At 39.3% G+C, this 24804-nt stretch overlaps 1 protein-coding gene across 1 annotated transcript in view; it reads left to right on the top strand.

Annotated features, from left to right (window-relative positions):
• KCND3 (potassium voltage-gated channel subfamily D member 3) overlaps positions 1 to 24804 on the top strand; it is a 311081-nt gene that overhangs the window by 103985 nt on the left and 182292 nt on the right. The window lies entirely within an intron of this gene.

Here is a 24804-nt window from a genome sequence, read left to right as displayed (position 1 = left end):
TTAAATATTGAGTTCCAAATTCTCTCCCTCACTTTCTTCCCTCCCCCCTTATGAGAAGGCAAACAATTTGAAATAGGTTATACATGTGCAGTCATGAAAAACATTTCCATATTAGTCATGTTGTGAAAGAAAATAGAGACCCCAAGAAAAAAGCCAAGAAAAATAAAGGGGGAAAGTACACTTTGATCTGTATTCAGAATCTGTCAGTTCATTCTCTGGCAATGAGTAGCACTTTTCATCATGAGTACTTCAGAACTGCCTTAGATCAGTGTATTGCTGAAAACCGTTAAGTCATTCACATCTGATCATCACACAATATTGTTGTTGCTGTGTACAATGTTCTGGTTTTGTTCACTTCATTTTGAATCAGTTCATATAAGTCTTTCCAGGTTTTTCTGAAAATATTTGCTAATTTCTTTAAACACAATAGTATTCCATCACAATCATACCACAATCTGCTCAGCTATTCCCCAATTGATAGACATTCCTTCAAGTTCTAATTCTTTGCCACAACAAAAGGAGATACTATAAATATTTTTATACATATAGATTATTTCCTTTTTTATCTCTTTGGGATATAGACCTAGTAGCACTATTGCTGGTCAATGGGTATACACAGTTTTATAGCCCTTTGGGTATAGATCAATCTCCTTGTTTTACAAATGAGAAAACTGGGTTCCAAAGACATGATCAGACCATAGATTTTGAGCTGGAAGGGGCCTTAGAGGTTTGGGGCACTCTTATTCTAGAGATGAGAGAAGTTAAATCATTTGCCCAAGATGCCCAGTAAGTGACAATAGATGGACTATGAACTCTAGTTCTTCTCATTCCAAATCTGAAATCACTTTTCAGACATTCCATACTGCCCTGTAGTGTAGCTAAATGTCTACCCCACCATGAAGTTTTTGTATTTGTAATTCTAGTCCTTTCCCACATACTTAACAAATCCTTGTTTATTGATTGGACTTTTTTCTTTACAGATAATCCAAAATGACTATAGCTTTACTTTCATTGAATTGGCTCAAAATTATCTGTAGTTCAGACCAGAAGAAGAAAGGAACATATATACATGTATGTGTGTTTACAGATAAATGATTAATTCTGGGCTCAATGTTTACATTTAGTTGAAGGAAGAGAGAGGGCTTTATTGCATTTGGAAAATTGTATAAGGATTTGATGATCCCAAGTTGCTTGCTGATTTAAAAACCTATCTTTTAATACCATTACTCTTCCATTGATTGCATATGACTGTAATCATTCCACATTACAGTCTTTGTAGTCAAAATTGTGAGTGATCCCCTAGCAGGTTAATGGGAACACATATGATGGGCATATTAACCAATGACATTTTGTGTCACATATTGAGTAGAAAACCACAAATTAACATTATTTTGCTGCATCTTTAAAATTAAGTTTGGGGGGTGGCTAGTGGATAAAGTGGATAAAGTGGATAAAGCACTGGCCTTGGAGTCAGGTTCAAATCCGATCTCAGGCACTTAATAATTACCTAGCTGTGGGGCCTTGGGCAAGCCACTTAACCCCATTTGCCTTGCAAAAAACTAAAAAAAAATAAAAAATTAAAAATTAAGTTTGGTAACTACTTGAGACCCGCAGCCTTGCTGCTCTATTACATATAACACTTGGAGTCAGGAAAATCTGGGCTCAATTAGTTTTTCAAATCATTGCTTACTCAGGGACCCTGAGAAAATCATTTAAATTCTCTGAGCCTCAGTTTCTTTATCTATAAAATGAAGTCATTTGGTCACCTCTGAGGACCTCCTTCCAACTCTATAAATTTGTTCCTCTCCTGGGTAAAGGAATATCTATGTACATGAAGCTACAGACTTGTTGAAGTTAAAAAGAGAGACCTTTGGTAACTCCCAAATATAGTAAATTATGGCATTTGGGATAGATTTTCAAAGTATATTCCTAATGAAAATGGTTTTAATTGCAGCTTAACAATAGCCATTTTACTAAGGAAGCAAAAAATAGCAAGAGCTTTTGGGGACTGTTCATTTTTCTTATTGGTTGAAAAAATAACAGTTGGTGAGCAAAACAAAAAAGATGGTTCTAATATATATATATATACATTCAACAGTCAAATCCAGGGTATTACTTGAAGGTAATTTATAAATAAAGGAGCACTTCAAATAGGGTTCTTTGTAATCAACTGAGGGCAAAGAGGCAATCTGTGGAGAAGGATGAGGAAGGAAAGAAAAGATAAATATACCAACAAATGTTTATTAAGCATTCAGGTATTATCCTAAGTACTGAGGATATAAGAACGGGAAGTGGGGAGCCAATTCCTACCCATAGGGAGCTTATATTCTAATGGGAAAGAACAATCCCAAAGAGAGAACAGGAAAGAGGAAGGGGACAAAGGTCCCTGTATGGCAAAGGGATGATACTGGTGAAAAGGCAGCTAAGTGATGGGGACCACAAAGACTTTCATACCCAGTGACCCATGCTGAATGCCCTCCAGGTTGAATACTAGAGAAAAATATGGAAGGAAGAGGTTCACTCTGAACACTGTCATTTTATGATTCTAGGAAAAGACTCAGGCCCTGTGTTCCTGCTCTGGACTTTGACACCAGGTGCCTAACTCTCTATCCCTACTATCCTAGTGCTGCTTTCTTCGTGAGGAAAATATTAAATATGGAATTAGAAAAAATGGGTTTCAGTCCTGCTTCCATTAGACTGCAAGGATGGTATAGAAGAAAGTATACTAGGGGCGGCTAGGTGGCACAGTGGATAAAGCACAGGCCCTGAAGTCAGGAGTACCTGAGTTCAAATCTGGTCTCAGACACTTAATAATTACCTAGCTGTGTGACCTTGGTCAAGTCACTTTAACCCACTGTCTAGCAAAAAAAAAAATGTATACTATCTGAGGAGTCAGAGGACCTGGGTCAAATCCTTCCTCTGAAAATTACTACCTAAGTTACCTGGACCAAGTCACTTACCTCCTGGAGTCTCAGTTTCCTTTTATACTATGGCATTAGAGTTCATTCAAACTCTATGAACTTATGATTCTTGAGAGAGGTCCTGTGTCCCAATCACTACCTACACAATGGGCATTGTAAGGTCCTTGCCAAGGTATTCAACAAATATTTATTGAAATAAATTGTATTGACACTTATGCTAGTAACATCAGGCAACTCTCTTGACAAGTTTCTGTTTCCTTCTCTGTAAAATAGGAATAATAGTACTTTCTTTCCTGGAGTGGTATGAAGAACCAACTTTATATGCTGCAAAACATCTTATAAATACTGACTGTCCAAATTGGACTGCCATGACTAAAGCATTCATGTCCAGATTACCAATGATTACCAATGCATCTATCTGTACATAGGTAGGCTGGTAGTTCTCAGGCAGCTGACAAAGTCTGCCATAGGACCTATTCCTGAGGCCTTTAAAATATGACAGAACCTGCCACTAGGTTTCATATGTTATTTTTATTCCTTTCCCCCAGCCTCCCTCTTGAGCCAATCTAAGAAGCCAGTGTCCACTGTATGGCATTCTATGCTTTGGGCAATGCCCAGGTGAGGTATTTGGGTGCCAAGTTAATTACAGGAGTTTTTTTTCTCCTTTTGCTAGAATATTGCAGTAGATGCAAATGACTCTGCTGTTTAATGAATGGAACAAATGAGTTAAGAGGTGGAATTGAAATCGATGCCTTCTCATGCGGAGCCTTCACTCTGTGGGGTCCTGGCCTCATTCCAGTCATGCTGAGCCAGAGGACGGCAGGAGTATTGAGAGGGTCAGAGCAGCTCACCTCAAAGTATGTCAAGAGAAGAGTAGAACCAGGGGCAGATGGACTTCAGATCAGAAGAGTGCACTTGGCAAACTAACCTTCTCCTTTAGCCAAAACCATGATGGCCAAGGGCTTCAAAGTTACCACAAGCTCCCCTTTCCCTCTTCTCCCCAACTTGTCCCATTCCTTCTCACTTCTGTTTCCTTTATTCTGAAGACTTGAGTAACTGCAAAGAAGTGATGAATACTCGAAGAGCTGATATTACCATTTCTCTTCTTTGTCTTCTCTTCCCCTCACCCCACCTTGACCAGGCATAAGGCTCACAGTAACAAGTTGATCAAACCCATTGAACCTGGACTGGGTTTTAATTATATAGTATTAGATTACATCTAGAGATGAAAGGTTTTTCTAGGAGTCATTTGGGTCACCCCCTTAGCTCTAGGCAACACTGACCCAATCCTGATTGCCTCTTATTCTTTTCTTTAGAATCTCCACCAATAATCAGGATGGGGTGGGGTATAGAAAGAGAAAAGAAAGATTCTGCTATGGACATTCAATTTGGCATGTCTTACCCATGAAAGAAAGTTACAAAATCAAAGAATCTCAGAGTTGAAGAAATTCCAGAGGCCATATAGTCCAACATGTACTTGTAGTGGAAACTCGTGTACATCGTCCCCAACAAGTGTTGATCTATTCTCTTTTGGAAGCCTAATATTGAAGAAGATTTCACTCCCTCCCTCCCAGAGCAGCCCAAGCCACTTTGGGATACTTCTAAATGTTAAGATTTTCTTTATTTCAATCCAAAATTTGTCTCTTTTCAAACGAGTACTCATAGGTTTGCTCTCTATTCCCAAAAAGAATAAATACAGGGCCTTTTTCATATGATAGCCTTTCATGTTCTTAAAGACAGCTATCATGTCCTTTTCCCCCCCGCCCCCCCCCAAAATCACCTCTTCTCCAGGATAAGTATCCTCAGTTCCCCTGTCCAGCCTTCATATAGATTCCTTTCTGGGCCTTTTACCATCCTAATCACCCTACTGAATGCCCACCAGCTTATCAATGTCCTTGCTTAAGTATAGTGCCCAGAACTGATTGTCCAGGACATGGTATGTTGAAACAATCATCTCCTTGTTCTATAATCTATGTTTACTTCCCTTAATGCAACCCAGGATATCATCAGCATTTTTTCCTATTGCCTGATGTTGCTATTAGATCATTGAATTTGAAATCTACTAATGCCTTCCCTTACCCCTACCCCAGTTATACTTCCCCCATCTTTGTGCTTGTGATATTGATTTTCTAAACCTGAATGAAACTTTACATTTGTCTCCATTAAATTTCATTATTAGAATTATTGAATTATTAGATTCAACACAATATTTTAGTCTGTTGAACTTTTATGATCTACATCTTGTCAATAGACCCAGATGACTCCAGAAGAGACAATAAGACTTTGACTTTGCACAGCCTTCCCTCCCTTAAATCCAATTCACTTACAAGTCATGGCATCCCCTTCCTGATATCATGGTCCTCTTCAAGAACGGAGAACAAACAACTTTATCTTCAATGACTTCATTCAAGCCATTAATAAAAGTGGTAAATAGCACAAGGCTGATAACACATCCTGGGAAACTCCACTAGGGACCATTTTCCAAGTCAACCACAAATCTTGGGTCTAGTCATTTAACAAGTTCCGAATTTACCTAAATGTACTATTCTATATACTATATCTCCTTATCTTATCCAGAAGAATAATATGAGGAACATTGTCAAACACTTTGATACAATCTAGGTAAACTCTAGTGAGAACAATCTCTTCATCTACCAGATTAATAATGACCTTGTCAAAAAAGGAAATGAAATTAGCCTAGCATTTTCTGAAATTGAAAAAACTTTATTTTCTTTATCATTGCTTCCTTTTGGAGGTGTTCAGTAGCCATCCTTTTAATAATTCTTGAGCTTTTCTAAGAATAGAAGTCATTATCACTGTTTTATGATTGAAAATTGTATTATTTTCCTAATTTGAAAATTGTAGCAATGTTTGCCCTCTTCAAATCTGCATTGCCTTTCTTTCCTGTTCTTTCCAATTTTTCAAAAATCACTTGTGTTCAAAGACACATCTACCCAAGATTTATGTAAACTAATGAAAGGCAACTGAGTACTCCCTTATTGCCTCCCTACTTATATTGGGTACTAACTCATTAACTATTTTTGTTTTTTTCATAGGTCATTCCTCTTGCAGAGAAAAATATAAGCAAGTAAAAATTGAACACTACCTTTTTTTTCCATCATAGTTCATTTGTGTCCCACCCTTCACAAACTGCAGTACTGAGGCAGCTGGGTGGCGCAGTGGATAAAGCACCGGTCCTGGAGTCAGGAGTACCTGGGTTCAAATCTGGTCTCAGACACTTACTAATTACCTAGCTGTGTGACCTTGGGCAAGCCACTTAACCCCGTTTGCCTTGCAAAAAACTAAAAAAAAAAAAAACCTGCAGTACTATCCTTTTGTCATTCTTGGGGTTTTTTTTTTGTTTTTTGTTTTTTTTAACAGAGCTTTAAAAGAAAACTTTTTCAGTAACCATTGTTTTTGGCTCTCCTCACCAGCCTCAGATCAATCTGACCTTAAGCTCTCCCAAGTTCTGTTCTTTCAGGATCACACTTTGGTTTTCATCCTCTGTTACCAATACTTTGCTTGCATTTTTTTAAAATCATTTATTGGTGAGTTCCTTGTGCATCCATATTTATTTTCTTCATTAACTCCCTTTTTCTTCTTCATCAATATTATTTCTCTTCTTATATTCAGAATTTCATCCTTGAGAATTTTCCATGCTTCTAGAAGTTACTCCTTGGGATTCTTCCTAATCTTTTTCATGACTACTTTTCATTTCCTCCTAAATGAAGGGTGCATGTCAGACTATACTTAGCTTTCCTTTCCTTCTCTATCACATATGTTAAGATGAATGTGTTACTTTGAGGAACAGTTCTCATCATTTACCCTCCAGGCATCACTTTTTCTTTGTTGATAAGAATAAAATTCAGAATCAAAGTTCTCTTCTTTGGTTCTTCCCTCTTTTGAAGGATGAAAGTATCATTAAGGAAAATCAGTTAATTGTCAGTTTCATGTTCTCCATCACTAGATCATCAGTATATCAAGCTTCTGAACTTTGCACCCATGCTTCATTCTCCCAGTGGTCTGTAGTGTACTCTAAGGAAAATACCACTCCTGTGTCTGCTTTTGTTTATCTTCATGCAAATGTTCTTCATGTTTTCCTCTTTTTTCCTGAATTTCTTCAAAAGACTGTGTGTTGTGTATATATATATAGTATGTATATGTATATGTATATATGTATGTGTGTGTACATATATAAATATTAGGCTATTCTGCCTATTTCATTTCTTTTTAATAAAGCATAAACTACTAGAGTCAGGTTTCAGTTTTGGGTCTTATCCTACATGTGTGAAGACATTGGAAACCAAGAGTTTTATTGTTATTTCCTTCATTATATTTTATTTTCCATAAATTCCTAGGTGTCTCTATTGATATTCTTTATTCTATATTGACCATGATATTCCTGAGGGAGACATTTTCTACTCCCTCCCCACTTGTACCATTTTTTTTCCACTTTAAAGTCCTTTTGATATGATTAGCAAGACTGAAGGTAAATATATTGTTTTACCAATTAGGTGGTACAGTAAATAGCGAACTGTACCTGAAGTCTGAAAGACTTGAGCTCAAATACCACATCAGTTACTATCTGTGAAATTAAGAAAGTCATTTTACCTCTATTTGTCCCAAGTACCTCAACTGTAAAATGGGGATCATAATAGAAGAACCTACCTTCCATAGTTGTTGTAAGAATCAAATATGATGAAGATTGTAAAGCACTAATTATATAATGTCTGGCACATAGTAGGCTCTATTATCACATTATTGTGATAATGATTATCATGAATATTATTAATTATGAGAAGCTTTTCTGATAGCTGATTTTCTAGAACCACTAATTTTCCTTTTGTCTCTTACATTCACACATACACACACACACACACACACACACACACACACACACACACACACAGAATATTCTTCCTTCCATTTGAATCTTGTGCATGTTTCAGGAGCCTGTTCAGGTGTCAATTAGTTATTAATTGGAAGACATTGGGGGGACAGTAAAAATAGCAATGGATAGAGAGTTAGAGGTACAAATCCTTGCTCTACCCCTTTTCACTTTGTAACCTTGATCGATCATTTAACCTCCATACACCCCAGTTTCAACATCTGTAAAGTGATGACTAAATGACCTCTGGGGTCTCTTCAGCTCTAAACCTATGACCTTGGGCTAATCCCACATGATAGTGTCCTCAAGTTGTTTTTCAGGTCTATGTCATTCATTCATTCTGTCACAGTCCCATTTAGTTCTTAATTTGATGGACTGAGGAACTTAATCATTTTATTTTATGAGAAAGGAGTCTAGAAAACAATGTTATTGTTCAGTGATAACTTATATATGACTATAGTGTGCCCAGACCTTCTATCCTTCACTATTTCCCAAATCTGTCCAAGTTCATGTACATTGTTTCCATGATGCTGTCTATCCTTTCCATCCACTGACATCCCTTCTCTCTTTGCTTCCAAATTCAACATGATTTACCCAGATTGGTTTACTCTTCATCTCATGTACACAAAATGTATTCCTCAACCTCTACCTTAGCTTATACTATATCCTATACCAGGAATGGATGGATGGATGAATGGATCATCAAGCATTTATTAAGTTCCTACTATGTGTCAGTCACTGTACTAACCCATGAGGATACTTCAAGAAAGAAAGACATGCTCTACCCCCAAGGATCTTACATTCTACTAGGAAAAGACAACACCTAAAGGTCAGCTAGAAGGAGCAGTAGTGGAGGAAGGGCATACTTGGTACCATGGTTAAGAAATAATGTGGAGACAACCAGGTTCCAGGAGAAAAAAGACAAAATGCTAGATGGAATAGAACATATCTCATTCCTGGTGCTGAAGAGACCAAGAATCCCAAGTGGATTGCTTATGATCATGAGTTCTAAGCTTAGAAGAGCTAAGCCAAATGGGTGTTGCTCTAAATCTGGCACCTATATAATGGGTGGAGACTGCCTAAGGAGGAGAGAATGGAAACTGCTCAGGTCAGAGCTTTTATTACTGCTTCAACATTTTAGCTTGGGCAAGAGAAGGAAAAATCAAGATAAGACAAAAGTTCACCTAGCAGCATATAAGTCTTTCAGAGGAAGGATAGAGAGGTGAAAAGGAGGGTGAAAGGATGAGTAGACTGGGAATGTTAGCTAGATTACAAGCCATATCTTTAACTCTTAACTTCCTACTCATGATTTTTAAAATCTAACTCAAATTATGCCATCCTCCATGAGTTCTTCCCTGATTGTCCCAATCTGAAGTAACCTTTCTCCTCAGAATTTTCCTGTAGCTTTGCTTTTTCCCTTCTATAATGCACTTAAATGGGGCAGTGAATAAAGTATCAGATGTTAAGTCAAGAAAGACCTTAGTTCAAATCTGTATTCAGACACTTAATAGTTATTTGACCCTGGGCAAGTCATTTAACCCTTTTTGTCTTAGATTTCTTATTTGTAAAAGGAACTAGAGAAGGATATGGCAAGCCACTCCAGTATCTCTGCCAAGAAAACTCCAAAGGGGTGAAAAAGAGTGAAGCATAACTGAAAAACAACTGAATGAAATAAAAGCACTTAATTCCATTATAATCATCTGTATCTGTTCTTGTGTTAGGCCATGGCTTTACAAAGGCAGGGACTGTGCCTTATCTAAATTTTGGTTCCCTGGTACAATACACATAGTAAGCACTTAATAAATGTTTGTTGAATGAATGATTTGACAACTTATTCTACAAATCGTGTGTCAAAAGGTACTCTGTGAAGTTCCCAATGTTAGTCATTCCCAGGGAAAGAGTTTAAAGACTTGAATCTTCACTTGTGTCTATGGAGTCAACAATCAAGTGTTTAATATGAAAAAGAATCCTATGCCATGCAAAGCAGGGTGTTGACTCTATTGGTTCCTGTTAATATGAATTAAATCAAACTCCTATTCCAGAGGACAAATTTATCTGGGTATCATAGAGACAGGGAGTATTATTTTTCTTTAATGATGTGGCTTCCCCTTGGTTGTGGAAACCTGTCTAGCTGAGCTGAACCCCCAGAGAAACTGTCCTTGGGGACCCAGACAAATACTTTTAGAGAAGTCAAGTCCAACCCTATGGAGCTCTAGTGTTTCTTTGATGTGATAAGTTTCATGGCCAGTATAAACTCAAGGTTGTAGCTGTTTTGATGCCACAGGTTTTCAGTGTGGCGAGGCAACTATTTTGTTCCCCTAGAAACCGAGTACGTTATCGACAGCACAGGATGAGTCTAGGGTAAGCACACCTGTCACCCGTCTCTGAAATGCAGCTGTCTCTGGGGAGGGAACAGCTCACAGCACCATTAGCAGCAACAGCTAGTGCTTAAGAGTTTGGGAGAGGGTATCGAGGAAGCTCTTCTCTTGACAAGGATGCTGGGATAGGAGAGGGAGAGGGAGGGGATTTGAAGGGAGAGGGGAAAAGCAGATAGGTGGTATAGTGGATAGAGTACTAGACTAGCTAGATGACCCTGGATCAAGTCACTTAACTTCTGCCTTAATTTCTTCATCTGTAAAAAGGGAATAACAATTGCAACTATTTCACAAAGTTGTGAGAATGAAATTAGATAATATTTGTAAAGTGTCTTGCAAATATTTAAATAGTTGCTGCTGCTATCTACTGTGGTTCTTGTTTGTATTGTAGTTGTACTAGTACTAGAAGGAGGGACTCAGAGGAGGACTTGGAGCCAGTTAATAAGTAATAATTCTGAGCTGATCATTCAGAATTTTCTTTCAAAGTCCCCCATTTTGGGTGAAGGGATGTAACTGCTTCATTTAAATTCAACAGAGCTGAAGTAAAAAAGGCCACAAGTTATATCCCTGTCCTTTTGCATATTTGTAAATTGATCCTATCTTCTAAAATACCAATATAAACAGCTAGGTGGTACAATGGGTAGTGATAGCCCTGAAGTCAGGAGGACCTAATTTCAAATTTGACCTCAGACATTGAATAGCTGTGTGACCTTGGGCAAGTCACTCACCCTGATAGTCTCACATCTAGAGCCATGTCTAGTCATCCTGATTCATATCTGATCACTGGGATCCATACGGTTCTGGAGGAAAAAGTGAGGCTGATGACTTAGCACAGCACCCCCTCACTCAAATCCAATTCATGTGCATGCCAAGGCATCAATTCCCTCATGTAATGATCTTCCTTTGAGAATAAAGAACCAATAGTATTATCAGAGACACTGAAACATATTCATCTTAATTAAAGAGAAAAACTATTGGATTGGAGTCTGAGGATACTAATCTTTCATCACCTGTCAAATAAGGGTATTAGACTAGATGATTTCAACCATCCCTTCCATCTCCAAATCTGTGGTCCTAGGTCATAGGTACCCACTGAGTGGGCTCAGTAGGGTTTCTTAGCTTTCCTTGTACCAATCCTCCCTCCAGTCCTTTCCTTCCCCAAAAAAAGGCATAAAAGAGAAAGTTTCCTTAATGGCTTTAAGGTACAGGTCTAATTTTGTGTGATTGTTTTCCCTGCAGTTTACAGAGCCCATGTCATTCCTCAATCTCCCAATGTTTGTAGGTCTTTGTTGTTAAGAGGTCAGACTACTAGATATTAATGACATTTGACCAAAAGTGTGAGTGTGACTGAGAAGGACAATGTAGAATCTAAGCGCTGTCAAAAGTCTGATGGCTCTGGAGTCCCAGAGATGTGGGTGCTAGTTCTAACTCTGTTCCTTCCTAACTTGTGACCTCGGATAGCTTCACTTCACCACTATGGGATACCTACATTTCAGGATGATGGGGGGATGGAAAATAAAAGTATAAAGATATAAGATATATCTTTAGTACACATTCTTATGAAAGTTGTGGAGGAGAGAGGAGATGAGGGGAATAAACATTTATATATTATAGTACAACTATTATGCTAAAGGAACTGTTGTTCTAAGTGCTTTTCAGTTATCTCACTGTGTCTTACAACAATTCCAGGGAGAAGCTTTTATTTCTCCCATTTTGCAGATTAGGAAACAGAGTTTAAGTCATTTGCCCAGTCACAAAGTTAATATCTGAGATTAGATTTGAACTCATGTCTTTCTGACTCAAGACTCAGAACTCCACCACTGCACCATTGATCAATCAGTTTCTGGGGAGAAAGAGAATACCAGCAGCATACCTCTGCAGCTACCTAGCTGAAACCACAGTTGGCTCAGTGGAATGAGCTCTAAAATGACAGGTGACAACAAACCCATAGGAATCCAAGCTTAAATTGATAGAGTGCTTTTAGATTTTGCAAAGGAGATATACAGCTAGGTAGAACAGTACATACAAAGAGGGAAGGACTTGATATCCCAAAGACCTGAGTACTGATTTTGACTCAAATACTCACTACCTATATGACTCTCAGTCTGAGTGTCTTCATCTATAATATGAAGGTGATAATAGTATCTACCTCTTAGGATTGATATGAGGATCAAATGAGATAACATATAAAGTGCTTTGCAAACTTTAAAATTGGATAAGTAGAGTGATAGAGATATGATGTTATTATTATTTCATAGATTTAAAATTGGAAATCTGGTCCATTCTCTCATTTTATAGATGAGAAAACTGAGACCCATAAAAGTTATAACTTTTGTTTTTATAAGGCAATAGGGTTAAGTGACTTGCCCAAGGTCACACAGCTAAATAAGTAAAAGTTATAACTTTTAAAAAGCCTAACTTCAGTCAAAAAGCAATAATTACTACTAATAATAATAATGCTTGTCCATTTTCAAAGAAGATCATAATATCGGGGAGGTGGTGCCATGACAAGACAAGTACATGCATTGGATTTGAGTGAGGGGGTACTGTGCTAAACTATCAGTTTCATTTTCTTCTTCAGAGTCATCTGGATCCAATGGCCAGATGTGAATCAGGATGACTGAAGGTGGCCTTGGATGCGAAGCAATAAAGGTTAAGTGACTTGTCCAAGGTCACACAAGTAGCAAAAGTCAAGTGACTGAGGCCAGATTCAAACTCTCATCCTCCTGACTCCAAGTCCTGTGCTCTATCCGCTGTGCAGTGGCACAGTGGATAAGAATATGGGATTTGGATTCAAAGGGACCAGGCTGTGTGACCCTGGACAAGTCACCAGACTTCTGCCTCAGTTTCCTTATCTGTAAAAAGGAAATGATCATAGCATCTACCTCACAAAGTTGTTGTGAGGGATCAAATGAGACATTTGTAAACTTTAAGACGCCGTATAACCACTAGCTCTTCTCATTATCACTGCCACCTGAAGCACAGCTCCACCTCCAGAAGATGATAAGCCAATTTCTCTGCTTCCCTCCCGCCTGGCTCTGGGGCCTAGCTCCCCATTCAGCTTCCTGCTCCTCTCCACAAAGGAAGGGAGGATGAATCCTGAACATATGGAGAAGGGGTTACTCCCTAGCTCCTTGACTCATCCTGCCTGGTGAATAATTTGAGGAGGTGACTGATTTAACGAACATGCCAATTTGATATCAGGGGCTGATCACTGGAACGCGGCTCCCAGTGGAAGAGAAAATGAAAAATATGACTAAAGTGTCCTCCCACACGAGGCTGTCATTAAAACAGTACGCGGTGTGTCACAGATATTTTTGCTTCGTCTCCAAATAATTTGTTCCTCCAACTTTTTTTTAATTTAATTTAATTTTGTTCCTTCCCCTCCCCCTCCTGATTTGTGTGCACTTTGCTCTAGGAAGATGGGGAAAAGAGAAGGGCCCTATCTCACTCTGTAAGACCCCCTCACCCTCTTTGGACCAAGACCCCAGCAAGACCAATGCAATCTGCTTCCCAACCTGCCTTGCAGCTGAGACTGTTCCAGGGCACTGGAATGCCATCGCTGGGGGAGCTCTTAAAAATGCCCTTTGCTCCCTTAGGCTGAGATTGTTTGGGTATTTGGTTTAGGGAAGAAGATCCCCTGAAATGTCACATAGAGAAGGAGCCTGGGCAAGAAAGTTCCATCTCCTATAAAAGGAGAGTTTTTCTGTCTTGCCATGACTGGCTCATGTTATCCTGGGACACCTCCTCCCTCATTTCAACCTGAAAAAAAAAGTGAGTGCCATCCTGGAAGCTCTTCACATGAAGATGCTTCTTCTCTCCCACTGCATTATACACAATGAAAATGGCTCAAGTTTTTCTATTGCTCTTATAGTTCCTTCTCCACAATTACCCCGCGAAACAGGTAGCATGTGGTTATCTCCATTTTACAGATGAGCAAACTGAGGCTCAGATATGCTTCATGATGGTAGCCAGGACTTGGAGCTAAAGCACCTGACTCCTCTACTACAGGACTATGATGATAATGATTGATGATTCTAGGATTCCTATAGTGCTGCTTTGGGTCAGCTACTTTACAAAGACTATCTGATTTGATCCTCACAGCAACCCTGGGAGGCAGCTGCTATTATTTTCCCCATTTTACAGTTCAGAAAATTGAAATAGAGGTTAAGAGACTTGACCAGGGACACACAGCTACTAAATATCTCAGGCTGGATTTGAACTCCCAACTTTCTGACTCTAGATTTGATACAAATGAACTGCCTTTGAGGGTAGAAATTTGTCTTACATTTCTTTGTATTACTCCATGGTAACAATTGTTGCAAGGTCATAGTCAACATAGGGTTACAAGTCTTTATATTGTTAATATAACCCATGGTGTCTGCAGCCTGTTCTGCCTCTTTCTCCATCTGACTTATCAGATGATTTTTGAAGAGCCAGCACAGAGTCAATGTGACCTATTAAATAAAATGTTGGGTTTGGCGTCAGGAAAACCTGGGTTGGAAACCTGCCCAATCACTGCTGTGTATGTGTATGAATAAATGCTCACTCTGGGCCTCAGTTACTTCATCTACAAAATGGGAGTCATAATGGATTTTGGACAAGTGACTTACGCCTGTTTGCCTCACATCCAAGGCTATCTGTCTCCAGTTATCCTGATCCATTTCTGTCCACTAAACCTAGCTGGCTCTGGAGGACAAAGTGAGGCTGGTGATTTAACACAGAACCCTCTCACTCAAATCCAATTCACCCACCTGTCATGTCATCACCCACCTGATGTCATTTATGGTCTTCTTCCGGAAAAATGCACGACCATCATCCTCAATGGTTGTAGTATCTCCCTCACAGCTTTGTTGTGAGGTTAAAATGAAATAATGTATGTTAATCGCTTTATAAACTTGAAAGGATTATGCAAGACTATCTCAAAGGCTCAGTGCAGCCTTAAGCTTTTTACGCTTATAAAACCTAAACTTGCACCGTGACTTTTGGGACATGGTATATAAATCTCAGCCTTTATCTCTCCTCACATTCTAGCCAGGTACTGACCCTTCCCTACCAGCATGGAGGCAGAAGTATACGGAACAAAAAGCACTAGAATATAAGTGTTGAAAAAGCCAGTGCCCCAGGCAATGTTGGGGGGAAGAGATTTGCAGCTAAGAGGATCAGAGGTTTCTCAGGTGAGTCTGATTTCAGTCTCAGAACCCTGCCTCAAATCCACTGACTCTAGGAAGCCTCCTCAGACTTTCACCTGATTCAATTCAATTCATTTCAGTAAGTATTAGTTAAGCTCCTAGTCCTTGCCAGGACATTGTACTAAGTGCTTGAGGATACAAATAAGACAAAGACAAGTGTCTGCCCTCAAGAAGCTTAGAATCTAATCAACAATTCTTTTCTTCCAATCCACTCAAGTCTATGTGCTGTTTATGAAGGGGTTGTTTTTTAATGCCTTCCCCCTATCATTTATTCAACAAATACAGGGTGTTCCAAAAGTCTATCCAATTTTAAGCCGATAATTTTGGGGGCATTTTGTATTTATGAAGCTTTCACTAAGAGCAAGGACCTGTGTTCAGGCCATGGAGATTAAAAAGAAATATAAAACCTATGTCTAAACTTCTAAGTTGTTCATGTTATTTACTTTTTAGGTTTTTTCCAAGGCAATGGGTTTAAGTGTCTTGCCCAAGGCCACACAGCTAGGTCATTATTAAGCGTCTGAGGCCGGATTTGAACTCATATACTCCTGATTCCACTGTGCCACCTAGCCGCCCCCACGTTCATGTTATTTTTGAAGAAAACACAGAGAAGCATGAGTGAGGCAGCAGTAGGTAGACAGGTAGTTTTGGACATGACTTGATTGCTCAATCCCAAGAGTCGTTATACATTTGGAAGAGGTTTCTGGTGGAGTACCCCAGGGGTCTGTCCTTGGCTCTGTGTCTTTTAACATTTTATCAGGGACTCAGATAAAGGCACATTTGTCATGCTAATCAAATTGGTCAAAGACACAAACCTAGTCAGTATAACTAACACACTAGATGACAGAATCATGATTCAAAAAAGACCTTGGCTGGTAAGAACTTTGGACTGAATAGAAGAAGAAGAAGAAATGTAATAGAGATGAATGTAAATGTAGATGACAAAATCAACTGAGTGTAAGAAGGAAGGGAATAAGTATTTATATAGTATTTGTGATGAGCCAGACAATACACTAAGCATTTTCTTAAAACAAATATTAGCTCATTTGTTCCTTATAGTAACCCTGGGAGGCAAGTGCTGTTATTATCCTCATTTTACAGTTGAAGAAACTGAGGTTATATGATTTGCCCAGGTCTCACAACTAGTTAAGTGTCTGAGGATAGAATTGAAGTCAGGTCTTTCTGGCTCCATGTCCAGCACTCTATCCACTGCACCATTTAGCTATCTCAGTTTAGGGGAGGCATGACTAGATATCCAGTACATCTAAGAAAGATGCATTCTAGAAGTTTAATTATCCTCAAGTTCAAAATGAGTCAGCCCTTGCTACTTTGCTCAATCATTTCAGGTAAATGTGACCCTACTTGGGTTTGGTTTTTGTTTTTTTGTTTTGTTTTTTTTTTTGGCAAAGATACTGGAATGGTTTGCCATTTCCTCTCCAGTTCATTTTACAGAAGAGGAAACTGAGATAAACAGGGTTAAGTGACTCATCCAGAGTCACCCAGCTAATGTCTGAGGCCAAATATGAACTGACTCCAGGCTCAGCACTCAGATAAAGGCACAAATGACAGGCCAATAAAATGGACTGAGAGATAAACGTAGTCAGCAGAGTTAACACATTGGATCACAGAATTTGGATTAAAAAAAAAAAATCTTGACAGGTCTAGTTGCCCCTGAGTCAACACTGTGACATATAGCAATGGAGATAGGTAATACTGCAGTTCAGGTAAACATGAAATAGGCCACTTAAGAGAGAGGCATTGTGTCCAGCCCTAAGGAGGAGATTGCCCTGCTATCCTCTTCCTTGTGTTGGATACTGTGTTCTCTCTTTGGTTCCACAATTTAAAAAGCCATCAGTAGCTGAGAGAGTGTCCAGACAAAGGCATCCAGAATGATGAGGAGCTTTAAATTCATGCTATGGAAGAATCGAGAAGTAGACATGTTTAGCCTGGAGAAGAAAGACTAAGGGGACCCATGAGAGCAGTCTTCAAATATTTGAAAGGTTGTCATTTGAAATTGAGATGGATTTGTTCCACTTATATCCAGAGGACAAAACTGGACATAGTGTGTAGGAGTTGCTGAAAGGCTGATATCAGGAAAAAACTTACTAATAATTAGCCCTATCTAAAAGGGGGTGTGCTGCCTCAGGAGATTGCATATTCTCCCTCCTTGGAGGTCTCCAGACAAGGACTGGTTGACCACTTGTTGGGTCGCGTGCCATGAGGATAATGAGCAGGACATAGCTAAAACTAATTGACCTCCGAGATGATCCCTTGGAGAGTTAAGATTCTATCCCAAGTACCACCCAGCCATTGATAGATAGGGCCCTCACTTTGAGAGGAGCATATTTATTCCATCATACTATCCAATAAAGACAGAAACTCAACCATCAGAAGATGGGGACAGTTCAAGAGTTTCCAGGGAACTGAACCTGGGGACCAGAGTCCCTCTTTCCTTCCCAAACAAAACCAAAATAAAGTCCATTCCAGTATCAAGAAAGCCTGGGTCATGTTCAGCAAAAGATGCCACTTCAAGGAGTTCAGAATAGGAGCTTCCTGCCTTCTTTGTCCCTTCCTCACCATGTGGATTTCTCTCTTTTCCTCTCCCTATCATGGTGTTTGTTTGCCTCTCTGTCATTGTCTCTCCCCTCTTCTTCCGCTTTCCTCTTCCTCCTTTATTTCCACTTTCCCTTTCGTTCTTTCCCGAGTCTCTTACTCTTTCATCTCTTTCTATTTCCCTATCTTTCACTTCCCACTCCTGCTCTGCTAAGGTTATTTATTATCCCCACTCTCTCTTCCCTTTCTTGTCTCTCACTTTCCCCCCTCTTTTTCTATTATCTTTGTTCCTTTTGGTTTTTTTAGGGGATCTGTGTGTGTGTGTGTGTGTGTGTGTGTGTGTGTGTGTGTGTGTGTGTGACTCTTTGCCCACACCATCCCCAGAATCCCCTGAATCTCTTTGTACCTTCCCAGCCTCCAGCCAAGGCATCTATTTTCTCTGCCATAAGCTGTGTACTGAGCAGAGGACATAGGTCAAGTTCTCCCTGCCCCTCACTCATCCTCCCAGATAGCCACTCATACCACTTCGATGAAGGATTTGCCCTGTAGATACTTGAGTCTGACGTGCCTTGAGTCTGGTATGCACCCTCCTGCGGCAGGTACTGAAGAGTGAACCAAAGGCATCTGATATCTTGACCAGCATCCTTACTTTGCTCCCTCATTGCCTTGCTGAGAGCACCTTGAAGGTTTTGCATTAATTTCTTGAGCTTTCCCTTAAACTTGCTTCCCTAGAGAGCCCATCTCCATTACTGCAAATGCAGGCTTCACTGCTCCTTCCCACTGAGTGTGAATTTTCTTCTCTTGGACACTCCAAAGTGATTCTGCCTCTTATTTATCTCTCACTCATCTTTTTCCTTTACAGTGTGGCATGTCAGATAACTTTATAAAACTTAACACCAGGCTCAGACTATTGGCTTCAACTCAAGCCATTTAAATCTCTTTCACTTCCTGCATTTTTCTCTTTCCACCCAGTAAATTTCAACCCCCTGCTGTTCTGGGCTGGGATATTCATGGGATGCTCAAGGGATCCTTTGCCTTTTTTTGGTTTGTTTCATTAGGAAATGATGATGTTAAATATTTTAAGACTGTGTGTCACTACTGCAGCCCAGAGGACATCCTGAATACATGTCTGTCTTTAGAATCTAAATGGGGAAGAACTGTCCTTACCCTCTCCCATTTTTTCTCCTTCAGTTTCCTCTCTCAATGCCTCTCAATTAACTCTTCCTTCTCTCTCTCTCTCCATCACATATATACACACCACACTCATTCACATACATACACATACACACACGTATACTCACACACACATATACTTGCGTGCGCGCGCACACACACACACACACACACACACACACACACACACACAATCTCCCTCTTTTTTCCCTCGCTCTCTCTGTTTCTTCCTTAAAGGAGACTGTGAGCAAGTCTCTTGTGAGTCCGAATGGAGAGTCAGCATGATCTAATGGATAGGTGCTTGATCTTGGATTCAGATAGCCCAAATGATAGACCTGGATCCCACTGACTAGTCACATATCTCTGGAACTCAATTTCTTCATATGTAAAATGGGAAAAAATAATATTTTCACTACCTATCTGACAGAGTTGTTGTGAGAATGCCTTATAAGTTGTAAAAGCATTATATAAATTAGTATTAGTCTTAGAAACACAGTATATTGAACTGAATAGGACCTTCCAACTTGGAGATTAGTGATTATGTGAGGCGGTTTAAAGAAGCATCCAGTCCAATCTTTTTATTTTAGATCAGGAAACTAAAACTCAGAGAGATTATTACTAATTCTGTTCTTTGTGTTTTCCTCCCCAACACTTAAAAACAGAGTCTTAAACATAGTAGGCGATAAAGGAATGTGCATTAAAATTGAATTAATTTGAAATAATATAGAATAAGTCGTCTTTCTACCACATGATGTCCCACTCTCTTCACTCCCATAGAACATCATAATGACCCCTCATCTCCTTTGGATGCACCCTAATTTATCTAAAGAGACTGTAGGGCAAAGAGTATGGTCAGTCAATTAACAAATATTTATTAAGCATTTACTATGCACTAAGCATTGTGCTGAGTATTAGGGATACAAAGAAGGAGAAAAACAGTTTCTTGCCCTCAAGAAGCTTCCATTCTAAGGAAGAAACCCACATGCAAAGAGGTAAGATTATATAAGGGAAGGGAATAAGCATTTATATAGGACTTGCTATGTGCTAAGGTCTTTTACAAATATTATCTCGGAAGTCAGCAGAACCAGGAGAACAATGTGCAGAGTAACAACAATATTGGAAAAATAATCAACTGTGAAAGACTTAGGAACTCTGATCAATGCAGTGACCTACCACAACTCCAAAGGACTCATGGTGGAAAATGTTATTTATTTCCAGATAGAAAACTGATGAATTCAGAGAGAAGATTGAAGTATGTTGGGGGGGGGGGGTTCTCTCCCCCTTTCTCTTTTTTTATTTTTTTTCCTTTAAGAACATGGTTAATGCAACATTTGTTTTGCATGGCTTCATATTTGTAATGGATTTTGTATTTCTTGTCTTCTTAATGTAAGGAGAAGAGAATTGGGAACTGAAAATAAAGCCAAATTAAATAGAAAAAAAATTAAGAAAGAAAAACAAGTATTATCTCATTTGATCCTTAGAACAACCCTGGGAGATAAGCTCTGTTATTATGCCCCTTTTACCATTGAGTAAACATTGAAGTAAATAGAGGTTAAGTAAAATCCCAGGGATACATGATTAATAAGTGTCCGAGACTAGATTTCAACTTGAGTCTTTCAGAGTCCAGGTTATCCACTGTGTCACCTCCTGCCTCTTGGAGGTGGTATGACTACTGTGTCTGCACAGGCAGAAGAGAAAACCATATTGAGTCAATGAAAGAATATTGGGTTGGGAGTCAGGAGATCTGAATACTAATCCTGGTTATACCATTAACAGTGAACTATTCGGTTATAGACACACTCAGAGCTCATGTAGAATGTCTTTGGTGGTGTGCTAGCAAATGTTTAACAACTGGTTCTCTGAGGAATATATACACATAACATACTTAGAAGTTTTAATCAGCATTGTTAACATTTTCTTATCACTTAGAAGTTATACATAAGTTTAAATAATCAACAAAACATTTATGGGCAGAAGGTCAGGTCTACAGTGACACATTTGTTGTACACTTAACTAGCCCATTTGAACTTTGTGTCTTCTCCCACCCTGGTGAAATGGAAGACCCACTGTCTCTTGAGTCAGAGGACCTAAGTTCAGATACTACCTCTCATGATTATTACGTTTGTGATCATAAGCAAATCTCTTAATCTCCTAGAGCCTCAGTTTTTTTTATCTGTAAAATGGGCATGTTAGAATAGATGACCTCTGAGATGCCTGAGTTGGGCATGTCTCTTAACCACTTTGGGCCTCAATTTTTCCATTTGTAAAATGAGAGGGTTGAACTAGAAGTCTTTATAGATTGCCATATTATCTACAATCTTACAATCCCAAGAACTAAGGGTTGGAAACTATAATGATCCATTGGAATTTACAGAAAAGAAACAATTCACACTCACAAGGATCTTCCTTAATTGTAACATTTTGATACTGACAGATATGTATAGTGATGATATTTCACAACCAAGGGGAAAAAAAACCATATATACATTCATTTCCTCTATTACTCATCTACTCTCTCTTGAATCCATTATAAATTGTTGCCTAACCAACCTCCTTTCACCTCCAATGAAAAATCCTCTTTCCCAGTTTATATGGCAGCTACCAAAATTGGTTGTCTTCATTCTACTTGACCTTTCCTCAGCTTTTAACATTCTTCATCTTTGACCATTGGCACTTTTTGTATTTTGTCTTAGAAGCATTAGAATGTTGTAGATGATTTTTGAGTAACAGAATTATATGATTGGACCAGTGCCTGTTGCTGTTTAGTAATTTTTCAGTCATTTCCAACTCTTCATGAACCCATTTGGTGTTTTCTTGGCAAGGATATAGGAGTGGTTCATCATTCCCTTCTCCAGTCTTTCTACAGATGAGAAAACTGAGGCAAACAGGAGGAAGTGACTTGCCAAGGGTCACACAGAAAGTATGTGTCTGAAGCTAGGTTTGAACTCAGAAAAATGAGTCTTCTTGATTCTGGGTTCAGCACTCTATCCATTGTACTGTCTAGCTAACCAGTACCTAAAGAAAATTATTTTGGTAGCTATACGGCGGATGAATTGGATATTGGAATCTGTGAAACAAATTTGGGGGCTATCATAATAATTCAGGGGATAGATTATGGACAGAATTTAATCCAGGGGACAGAATAAAGGTCATGACTGAATAAAAGGGATATTCTCCTGAATGTTCTCTCTTGGATATTCCCTCCCTTCAATTTGTATGAAGCTGCTGCTCCTGTATTTTTCTCCTACCTGTCTGACCTCTATTTCTCAGTGATCCTTTGTCAGAGCATCATCCATTCCAATTTTTTAACTTTTCCTCTCAAGTTTCCGTCCTGAACCCTCTTCCCTCTTTCTCTTAGTGATCTCCTCTCAGAAATGAAGCAACAGAGCATAGCATAATGCAGCAAAGGATAACTGAAATCACAGTGATCTGGGTGGAACTTCCAATTCAGATGCTTCCTAGGTGTGTGACCCTAGGCAAGTCATTTAACCCCTATCTATCTCCATTTCCTCAACTGGATTGTAAAATGGGGATCAGAACAATCCTTATTTCCCAGGTTAGTTAAGGGGAATCAACTGAAATATATTAGCAAAACATCTACAGATTACCTGGCAGATAGTAGGTATAGACAAACAAAATGAGGTGATATTGGTAAAGTACTTTCAAAGAATCTGACACATAGTAGGTATAGACAAACAAAATGAGGTGACATTGGTGGATTATTTTCAGAGTACCTGACACATAGTAGGTATAGACAAATCAGATCAGGTGATATTGCTAGAGTACTTTCAGAGAACCTAAATACATAGTAGGTATAGACAAAATGAGTTGATCTAAGTAGAATACTTTCAGAGAACCCAAAACAAAGTAGGTTCTTTTTAATTGTGTTTTCTTCCTTTGTCTGTTCAAACTCAGATTGCCATGTGAACAAGAAGCTTTTCCCCATCCACCCCAGAAGACCAAGCTCTCCTTCCTCACATTACCTTGTTTCTACTTCCCTTTGGGCACATTGCACCCCATCCCCACTCCCAAATGTATGCTACTTGAGTAGAGAGGCTGTTTCAGTTTTATCTTTACATTTTTCTACATGTAAAACAATACTTTGCATATAGTAGTTATTTAATAAATGTCGGTTTGATTGAATGAAATGTTCTTCCTTTTGTCCATATTTAGAACATGCTACAAGCAGATGTGAAATCCAGTCCTTAAATGGCCATGCCTACCAGATTTGCAGCCTGGCCTGAGTGGTCTTCAGACATCAATATTTATTTAATTTTATACTGAGAAGTAAACAGAGACCAAGTCTTTTAGAAATATGGCAGTCTGAGGTTAATCAGACCCCTGGTGCTTTTATTCCATCAGTCCTAATTAACTAAGACAAAGCAGCACAAAGGAGGTGGCACAATTCCTCTGCTGGACAGTCATTGCACCTCTGGGGTTGCCATTCACTCTCAAGGTTTCTGTCCATGCCTCCCTCCTTTCCTCCCTGAAGGAAGTGTCAGTTCTGATCATGCCACCTTATAAAGGATCATGAGTGAAAATACTCAGACACAGACATAGATACTGAAGCAGAGAGAGAGATAGAGAGACAGAGACAGAGAGACAGAGAGAGACTGAGACAGAGAGACAGAGACAGAGAGAGACAGAAACAGACGCACAATCCCGTAGAGACAGGGACACAGAGAGAGACAGAGACACAGAGAGAGAGACACAGAGACACACACAGAGACAGACAGACACACAGAGACAGACAGACACACAGAGACAGACAGACAGACACAGAGACAGACAGAGACAGAGACAGAGACAGGGACAGAGACAGAGAGACAGAGATACACACACACACACACACACACACACACACACACACACACACACATACACTTATAGGCAGAGAGACAGAGACCCCGGGGGAAGGGGAAAGGAAGATAATTTGGAGAGATCTTAAGGATCATCCAATCTTGATAGCACAGTGGAGGATAGAGTGTCAGGAAGACTCCTTTTTCTGAGTTCAAATCTGATCTCAGTCACTAGCTTTGTGACCCTGGGTAAATCACTTAACCCTGTTTACCTCAGTTCTTCATCTATAAAATGATCTAGAGAAGAAAAAGGCAAACCAGTTCAGTATCTGTGCCAAGAAAATACGAAATGAGGTCATAGAGAGTCAGACACAACTGAAAAATGCCTTAATCTAACTCCCACATTTTATAGTTGAGAAAACATGGCTTTCTTTTGCCTTTCTCACAGAGAATATGCACAGTATTTCTTTTCTTAGACCCTTAAAGTAAACACAAACTCCAGTAATTACCTCCCACCCAATGCCTTCTCCATTGTCTGTGACACAAGGTCACTCACCCTCTGTGTAAACCATTCTCTGATGGTGGGATGCCAATCCTCACAGCAGCTCGGAACTGGAGGAAATATCAAAGCTTAATCCCCTTCCTGAGCAGGAATTCCCTCTATGACACATCATGGGCTGCTTTATAAGGCAATCTGTTCCATCATTTGGGAAAGTTTCTTTGTCCAAAAGCTCCATATTAATCCCAGTCCCACTTCCCTGGCCTTTAACACTGGTATCGGTTCCACCCTATGGAGGAACAAAAGTCTACTATTTCATCCATAGGGCTCCCTATTTCCTTCAGCTGATCCTACTGTGATATGCTTCACAACTCTTTATCATCCTGGTCGGTTCTCCTTTGGACATG

Source organism: Macrotis lagotis, chromosome 5 (assembly GCF_037893015.1).
Source record: "Macrotis lagotis isolate mMagLag1 chromosome 5, bilby.v1.9.chrom.fasta, whole genome shotgun sequence".
NCBI lineage: Eukaryota > Metazoa > Chordata > Mammalia > Peramelemorphia > Peramelidae > Macrotis > Macrotis lagotis.
Note: the sequence above shows the minus strand (reverse complement) of the source record. Positions and strands in the feature narration are given on the sequence as shown.